We start from the raw sequence: 8,644 nt of genomic DNA on the forward strand, positions 1-8,644 counted from the left end.
CCCCTGCAGTTCCTTGCCGCCGCCGCCGAGCTCAGAGCAACAGCGAGAGGCGGCGGCGGTGCGAAACCGGGGTGGTAGCCACGGAGACTCGGGAGCAGCGCCGAGAAAGTCGGGAGCGCTCAGGCGACCTCATCCCAGAGTAACAGGGAAAAGGAGGATGCCGTTGTAAGGTTTATAGGGAGAGCAGAAGGAAGAGTGCACGCCTGAACCAGGATGGCCGAGTGGTTAAGGCGTTGGACTTAAGATCCAATGGACGTATGTCTGCGTGGGTTCGAACCCCACTCCTGGTATAAGTGTTACTTTTGGTTTTTTTCCGCGGGATATTAATTTTTTTCGGTCCAGATTGCTTGAAAAATCAAAGTTCTTATTTCCAATTAAAATAAATGTAGTTTAACCCTTACTAGAGCAAGTCTCCCTCAGTGAAGCGACTGCGTCTCCAGGAACCTGTGCACCGCAGGGGACTTACTGCCCACTTCCGCTAGCTGTCTATACTAGGCGGTACGAGGCCTGGCGGGAAGGCCTGGGATCTGCCTACCTTTTGCAAAAGTACTTCTGCCTAGAAGGAAAACGCAAGTCCGCCTCTGCTTTTCTCTGCCTCTGTCGGTGCTTCCCAGTCCCTTCTTTTCTTTTCCTCTAAAGTTTAACTTGTTCACATGCAACCCTTCAGTTAATTCCAAGAAGGTACCATTTGGTCTGAAGACCCAAATTTTACATATTTTGGCCTTTTCTTTTTCTTCTATTTTCTTCGAAAGTATTTATTTATTCATTCATTCATTCATTCATTCATTCACTTTACATCCCAATCGTAGTCCCCTCCCTTCTACTCCCGGTCCCACCTCCCTCCCTCTCCCCGCCCCCTCTCAGAAAAGGGACTCTACCTTTCCCCCCGGCCCCCCCACCCGAACACATCTCAGTACGTCAAGCCACATCAGGATTGAGCTCATCCTCTTCCTCAATGGCTTAGCGAGGCAGCCTCGCCAAGGCTTGGAAGTGATCGAAAATCAGACCACAGAGTCCATATCAGAGACAGTCCCCGCTCCCCTTACTTGGTTGGGGACCTGCATTAAGCCTGGGCTGCCCATCAGCTACATCGGTGTAGAGGGTCTAGGTCCAGTCTGTGCATGGTCCTTGGTTGGTGCTACAGTCTCCACAAGCCCCTCTGCGTCCTGGTTAATTGGCGCCGTTGATCTTTTTGTGGGGTCCCTGTTTTTAATAAAAGCAGTCTAAGATCTTAATTTGTAGGTATGGCTCAAGGAACTCCCCAGACTTTTGAATAAGTTGAAGGACACTCATTAAATTCCTCAATACAATCATAAAACCTAGAAAACATTCATCATTTCTTTCCAACCTCAGGCCCATTCATTTATCTGGAGACGGGGAATTAAGTCTTTATTTCGAAAGGCTCAGAACTCTGCGGGGAAATATTATCAGTATATTTAAACAGTGACACCTACTGGTAATCTTGAGGTAAATTTTATTGTTTAGACAACCCTGATTTTGTAAAATAACTGTCTTTAGGCAATTAAGGTAATGTCAATACAGACAGAAAGTTGGCTTTTTCCCTTCCTTTAAATCTTTAATAACAAACATTCCATTAAGCAGAACCACTCATCACTGAGATAACTTTCATGAGCATTGTTTTAATTCTATGATAAAACCCCTCTCTGGCATCAATGATCTTCGTCTCAATTAAGCACTTTCTTTTCAAACACTAAAGATGGCCATGAATTTAAGGATATATAGATATATAGATATATCCTTAAATATATATGGATATATATGTGTGGATATATATACATACATATAAAAGGATATATAAGGATATATATATAAATATATATATATTTAAAACATAGACGTCATGGTCAGTTGGGCACACACAGGAAGCTTTCTTATTCCTCCTCAGAAGTAAATTGGAGTTTGGGGACTTTGATTAGCTTCTTTTGTTTTTACTTTTATTCATTATTTTATGTGTACTTGCCTAAATGTATATAAGTACAGTGCATGAGTGCCTAGTGTCAAGCCAAGAGGAAGCTGTGGATCCCCTGGAGATGGAGGTACAGTTTATAAACTGCCATGTGGGCCCTAGGAACCAAACCCCGGGCCCTCTGTGAGAGCAGTGAGTGTTCTTAGCTGCTGAGCCATCTCTTCAGCTCCATCCAGACTGGTTTTCTTTTTTAGGTGCAGTTTCCATTAGTCAATGAGCAAATCGAGTGCATGCTATGCACTTCAGGCATGTACTAATTATTCAAATAAAGCAAATTTTAATGTCCTGAGTTCTAAAATTCTTATTAGCATATTCATAGCACAAAATGGTGTATTCCATAATGACATTTTCAAACATGTGTATTATGTGGTTTGCTTGTATACACTCCTGTTACCTGCTCCTCCCCACCTGTGATTCTCTTTCTCTTCCGGTATACTGCGCCTTCTGTTTCCAATGTAGATTACATGCGAGCGAGGCAAGAGAGAATCTGCAACATATGTCTTTCTGAACTGTCTTATTTTAGTTAACATGATCTCCAGTTTTATCTTTTTTTCTGAAAATAACATAATTTATGGCTGTTCTTAGATATATACATGTGTACTGGATTTTCTATATCCACCCATCCACTGTTAAATTCCTAGGCTGGCCTCTTTCCTTCCTTTAGTTTGGGGAAACACAGCAGTAAACTTGTCTGCACATGTATCTTTGTAGTTTCTGACTTAGATTTCTTTGGTAAATACCTAAGTAGTATATTTTATGGTACTTCTATTTTTAGCACGTGGAAGGGAACAATTGCTGTTCGTGCCATTTAAGATTATGATACAAATGAATGATTTTAATTAAATGTACTTGCCTTTCATCACAACACTTGGGAGGCAGAGACAGGTGTATCTCTGTGAGATTGAGACCATCTTGGTCTATATAGCAAGTTTTGGGCCAGCCAGGACTACATAGTGAGACCTGGTTAACCGGTTAAAAAGAGAAAGAGAAAGCGAGAGAGGCTGGGTGTGGTGGTGTTGGTGCACGCCTTTAATCCCAGCACTCAGGACGCAGAGGCAGGTGGATCTCTGTGAGTTTGAGGCCAACCTGGTCTACAGAGTTCTAGGATAGCCAGGGCTACACAGAGAAACCCTGTCTCAAAAAAACAAAAACAAACAAACAAACAAAACCCGAAACAAACAAAAAACAAAAACAAAGAAAGAGGGAAGTAGGGAGTGAAAAATACATAATTGCGATGGAATCCTAGGCGATAGATAACCGTGTTGCACACAGACTAAAGCCAGCATAGAGGTGTGTGATGTGGACTACTGTCAGTGTGAGCAGAATGCCCTGGGCACTGATGCTCTGGGTCACAGAAAATGAGTCAGTCAGGGTCGGCACCATCTTATCAGCCAGATCAGGCCTGGTCAATACCGGGTGCTCACCAGTGTGAAATGGGAAGTAGGCATAACAGAGCATCTGTGGGATTTTATGTGCACTCAGTAGCCACACACTGAATAAAGGAATGACCTCAAAATCCACTGAGAATATTTCACACCTAATTCTGTACACTGTATCCTTGACCATCCTCATTTAGGGAAAGAGGTAGAAAGGTGACACAGATGCATTTTAATCAGGTTTGGTAGTAGACACACAGGCGCAAAAATGACTACTGTATTAAGAAAAATTGTAAGGGCTGGGCATGGTAGCACACACACCGGTAATCCCAGCAGTTGGGAGGCAGAAGCAGGTGGATCTCTGTGATCTGCCAGGTCTACAGAGTGAGTCCAGGACAGCCGGGGCTGCAAGAGAAACCCTTCCCCCCCCCCCCCCCCCCCCAAAAAAAAAGAAAAGAAAAATGATGAGGTTCTGGAGAGATGGCTGAGTGGTTAGGAGCACTGGCTGCTGCTCTCCCTTAGGGCTGGGGTTCGATTCCCAGCACCCACAGGACAGCTCATAACTGTCTCTAATTCTAGTACCAGGGGATCTGGCACCCTCACATATATGTACATGTGAGCAAAATACCAATGCACATAAAAATTTTAAAACAATTTAAAACTTTTTTAAGAAGAAAGAAAAATGGTGATCTTGATTTGGTGGAAATCTGTAATCTCAGCACAAAGGAGCGGGAGTTACCTAGTGAATTCTAGGCCTGCCAGAGGGTAACGCCTGTCTCAGACAAAGGAAAAATGCTAACTACTACAACAACAAAATTAATATTTGCCTCTTGGGGCTGGAGAGATGGCTCAGCGGCTAAGAATACTAACTGTTCTTCTAGAAGGCATAGGTTCAATTCCCAGCACTTACACGGTGCCTCACAACCATTCATAACTTTAATTCCAGGAGAGAGATCTGACACCCTGACTTCCATAGCTCCCTGCATTCATGGGCATACACTCATATGCAGATACACACACACACACACACACACCATTAAAAATAGTAAAAACAAAGTTTTAAAAGAAGATTGTTTGTCTCAGCTCTCCAATCTCCTTCCCGTCTAAGTAAGCATCTTTGTAAAGTCCACACTTAGTCACAATCCCACGAGGGAACAGAGGCCTGATTAAGCAATCAGGGTACAAGAGATTTTTGGGGAATCAGGGGGTTTTGTTTTGTTTCTTGTTTTGGTTGCTTGGTTGGTTTTAGATAGAGGGACTCACTATTTATCCCAGGATAGCCTCAAATGCACTACGTAACCCATGCTGGTCTTGAACTCTGGGCATTCCTGTGTCCCCTCTCCAGTACTGAGTGAGAGGCCTGGAGTCTCCACAGTCACACAGACCAAGTTCTCAGCACAAAGGAGATTTACTTGCTGCAGAGTGACAAAAGGCAGGGAATAAGAGGCAAAGACAGAGGGTAGAGGATGAGAGGGGAGGAGAAAAAAACAAGGAGGAGGGGAGAAAGGAGACAAGGTGGCACACCTTTGCCCAGAGGCACACGGCTGTTTATAAGGGGAACAGGGACAACCTTGCATTAAGATGAATTGGTGTGTTTTGATTGGGCACGTGAATTAACTGAACCAAAAGGTTTCTTTTGATGGATGGACTTCAATTCTTTGTTAGCAGAGCTTGGTGGTCCGCCTCAGGAGGAGGAAGTGGCCAAGTAAGACCTTGGTGGCTGGCTTTATGGATGTAATCTAACAGTTTTTAGCAAGGAGAAGATGGGTAGGAAGATGGGTAGGAAGGCCCTGTTTGCTGTGCTCAGCCCTGTTTAGCCATCACTGAGACTCCTGTGCTGCTGCTTCACTCAAGTTTTAACCCCTCGTTAGCCGGGACTCAGGCCTGTTGTTAGCCAGGCTCTTTAGCGTCTCCAACTCTCACCTATAAGATCTTTATAAGAAGGGGGTCAACACGCCGCTGCTGTTATGTGTAACAAGTGCTTGGCATACAGAAGTGGCTGGCAGATTAAGGCATCATTGCAAGGAATGACAGATCAGTTTTTGTATAATGGCAGGGTTGTTCATGAAACCCATTCCTTGTATCTTGTATCCCCATAACAATCGCAAATAAAGAAAATAAGGTTTCTTTTTTTTTTTTTTTAAGGGAATTTTGGAGGAAAGCATAGAGTGCATTTTTCTGGTTTGTTTATTGAATTTCTTGTTTCACTTAGAAGCCTTTAAATGACTAGTTTTTTCAGCAGAAGCCGCTTCTTCAAAGGCGGAATTTTGGCTAATTCCTTAAAAAGTGTCTTGTTTAAAAAAAGAACAGTAACGTTCTGAAATCTAACTTAAAAAGAAAAGAAAAATAAACTCTAAGTTTTCAAATACACAGTGAGTGAGTTTATTGTTTTCCCGTGGGTGTCACACCCACTGGGTTAGTCACAAATAGCTATATTAAGGATGTTGTCCACATTTTTTAAACACTAGCAATTCTGACCCACCCAGTTCAGTTATTTAAAATGCAACCTAACTTTAATATTTTTATTCTACATTAAAAAATAAAAAATAAAAAAGTATATCCCTGGGAAGATGTAAATGTGTCTGCTTTAAAATGTGGCGAGGTGACTTGATGTGTGGCCACCAGGGAAGAAGCCCTTTTCTCTACAGGCAGCCTCTTTTACTGCAGTCGAGGACAAAAAACAGCAAGCAGAAGTGTCTTCTCTCAGCCTGAAATAAAAGTCCAAATAACCTCTGTACTCCATGGACATGAATCAATCAGTCAGTTTCTCTGATTGGGATTTTCAGTCTCCTGTAAGAAGTCCTGGGGCCAAAGTAAATTAAGGATGGCCTTTCCCTGTCCAGGCCGGAGAAGAAGGAAGGGTGGGTCTGGGTGCAGAGACCGTGCCCGCCGAAGTTTACCTTCTCTCTCTACATCTCTGTCCTCAGGCCAGCCTGTGACTGTCCCTGGAGCACACAGCCACCACAGTCCTTCTGGTTTTGTATGTGAGTTTGTTTCTAATTGTTTGTTTTTGTTTTTGAAACAGGGTCTTGCTATGTAGCCCAGGCTGGCCCTTAAGCGCGCACTCCTGCTTCAGCTTCCGGGGTGGTAGGGTTATGAGTGTGAGCCATTATAGCCAATTTACCAATTTAGTATTAACCCATCTTTTCAAGATGTTTAAGAAAGTTTTTTTTTTTTTTCCTTTTCTTTTCTTTTCGTTTTGTTTTTTTGGTAGCCCTGGCTGTCCTGGAACTTTCTGTAGACCAGGCTGGCCCCAAATTTACAGAAAATGGCTTGTCTCAGCCTCTGCCTCCCAAGTGCTGGGATTAAAGGCGAGCACCACACCCCCACACACTCCCACACAACCCCGCCCCCAGCATTTAGGAAAGTCTCAGGTAGAGAAACCAGCACACTAAAACCCACCAAGCTGTATAGTTCCACCTGAGCAACCCTTCATTCAATATGCATTTTTTTAAAAAGTTTTTTGAGACAGGACTTCTCTGTGTAACAGCTTTGGCTGTCCTAGACTCGCTTTGTAGACCAGGCTGGCCTTGAACTCACAGAGATCCGTCTGCTTCTGCCTCCGGAGTGCTGGGATTAATGGCGTGTGCTTCAACAAGCATTTTTAAAGTACCCAGAACGGGCACTGCTATGTGGAGTGTAACGATACACTAACAAATAAGACATTCACAGTCCCAGGCTGAGGCAATAGCTCAGTTGGCACAGTACTTACTTAGCATGCGTGAAAGCCCTGTGTTGACCCCCAGCACCACACAGAACTTGATGTGTGTGGTGGTGCACACTGGCAGTCCCACCCTTTAATAGGATACAGGAGGAGCAGGAGTTCAAGATCAGCTAGTTAGAGAACTTGACTGAACCCTCAGATATAGGCGACACTGCCCAGGTCAGGGTCGGGTGGAAGACAAGGCCCTGTCTCTAGTGTTAGGCAACTAATAGCCACAAACTCTTTCCTGGTTGCTTCACGTGGCTCTCCTTGAACTGTAGCCAGTAGCCACCAGCCGCTCCCTGGGAGAGAGTCGACAGAGGCATGTCCAGCCAAGAGGGTGCAGTCTACATGTGTTCCTCATGAGTAATTGATTTAACCCTTCAACCCCAGGCCACTCCCAGATCTCAAGTAGCCACGAACCCCAGTGCACATGCCCAGACTGCATTTGATGCTCTCTTCTTCCCACTGACTTTTAACTGTCTTTTAGGTGACTAAGAGTTTCCTAATTTCCATCATGCCACGGTGGTTCTTCTGGCCTGGAATCTACTGGCTTTTGTAGCTGAGAATGATTTGAACTTCTGATCCATCTACTTCCACCTCCCAAACGCTAGGATTAGACGTTTAGTCACCACTGACAGCCCTGTTGATAGCATCTTAAACATAGCAATGCTTCCATTATGTGTAACAGCCCTGACTGTCTTGGATTTGCTTTGTAGACCAGGCTGGCCTCGAACCCGCAGGGACTCGCCTGCCTCTGCCTCCCACCCAACTAAAGATATTCTTTCCATGTGGAATCAACCCACTGACTTATATTCTATGTGTGTCAATTGTTAACCTGGTCCAAACTGACTTTTGATGACAACTTAATTTGCATTTATTCTCCGAGATCACAAAACTATCTGGAGATAGCAAACTGTCAAAATTAAGATACAGTTTGTCTTCTTTTTTTAAATTTTCTGTTTAATAAGTTATTGCTGATCCTAAATTGGTTCCTTCTTCCTCTTCTCCTTCTCCTCCTCCTTCTCCTCTTCCTCTTCCTCCTCTTCCTCCTCTTCCTTTTCTTTTTTGTTTTTTTCCAGACAGGTTTTCTCTGTGTAGCTCTAGCTCCTGGCTGTCCTACAACTTACTTTGTAGTCTAGGCTTGTCTTGAACTTACAGAGCTCCACCTGTCTTTGCCTCCCGCATGCTGCATTTAAGGTGCACACCACCACCTGGCCCTCCTCTTTTCTCATCAGAAGGGGTTACATAAACTGCTAGAAATATTAGTTGGTAAGTGGTGGCCTGGTAGAATTTTGTGTAGGAGAGTGGGGAGGCCAGAGATCAACTTTGGTGTCCTTCCTTCAGGAGCCATCTGAAGGAGAGATAAACCTGCTTTCGTTACAATCCCAAGTGTGAGATCGGAACTGTCTTGTGAGAGAACAGGTGAGGTTAATCCATTAGAAGACCAACCACCTCATGTGGGAGCTTGGTTGTTGCCAACTGAAAAGATCCTGTGAACAGACTCTGGGAGGAGATCTATAAATGAGCCCAGAACTGGAGGCGGGGCCTTTTGGAGACTTCAGATAGTTTTGGCTG

The 8,644-nt window shown here is 44.1% G+C and overlaps 1 non-coding gene across 1 annotated transcript; it reads left to right on the forward strand.

Annotated features, from left to right (window-relative positions):
* Positions 1-207: 207 nt before the first annotated feature.
* Trnal-uaa (transfer RNA leucine (anticodon UAA)) lies at positions 208-290 on the forward strand. The gene has a single exon. It is a non-coding gene; the product is annotated as a tRNA-Leu (tRNA).
* The last annotated feature ends 8,354 nt before the right edge of the window (positions 291-8,644 follow it).

This window comes from Acomys russatus, chromosome 21, assembly GCF_903995435.1.
Source record: "Acomys russatus chromosome 21, mAcoRus1.1, whole genome shotgun sequence".
Lineage (NCBI taxonomy): Eukaryota > Metazoa > Chordata > Mammalia > Rodentia > Muridae > Acomys > Acomys russatus.